This window comes from Nanorana parkeri, unplaced genomic scaffold, assembly GCF_000935625.1.
Source record: "Nanorana parkeri isolate BGI_ZX_2015 unplaced genomic scaffold, ASM93562v1 scaffold131, whole genome shotgun sequence".
In the NCBI taxonomy this organism is placed as follows: Eukaryota; Metazoa; Chordata; class Amphibia; order Anura; family Dicroglossidae; genus Nanorana; species Nanorana parkeri.
In genome coordinates, this window is record NW_017306399.1 from 1,972,886 (window position 1) to 1,973,254 (window position 369).

Consider the following 369-nt stretch of genomic DNA (forward strand, 5'->3'; position numbering starts at 1 on the left):
TCCCGAATAGAGAAAGTGATATACTTACCTCTCTATTACATTACATGTCCTACCTCTTCTCTGTTCCAGCACGGGAGCCCCCTTTAGACCCTGCGGCACTTGACTTTTCTGGGAGTGCTGGATGGCTGGTGCTCCCACCATGCTCTGTGGTTCCATCCTCTGATCCCTAGGTCACAGTCCTAAACTAGAATGGAAGGTGGCTTTATGTATCACTGAGGAGGATACTGGCAACCAGAGGGAATTAGCTAAGCCGGAGAGTAAGATATACACGATGAATGCCGGAATAAGAAGCAGAAGCGCTGCATGTAGATTGTCTTCTGAGCCACATAAATAAATAGGACTTTATGTTTTACTTTATGGCACTTTTAG

At 45.8% G+C, this 369-nt stretch overlaps 1 protein-coding gene across 1 annotated transcript in view; it reads left to right on the forward strand.

Annotated features, from left to right (window-relative positions):
- The window catches only part of UBE2U (ubiquitin conjugating enzyme E2 U (putative)), a 24,880-nt gene that overhangs the window by 3,207 nt on the left and 21,304 nt on the right, over positions 1 to 369 (forward strand). The window lies entirely within an intron of this gene.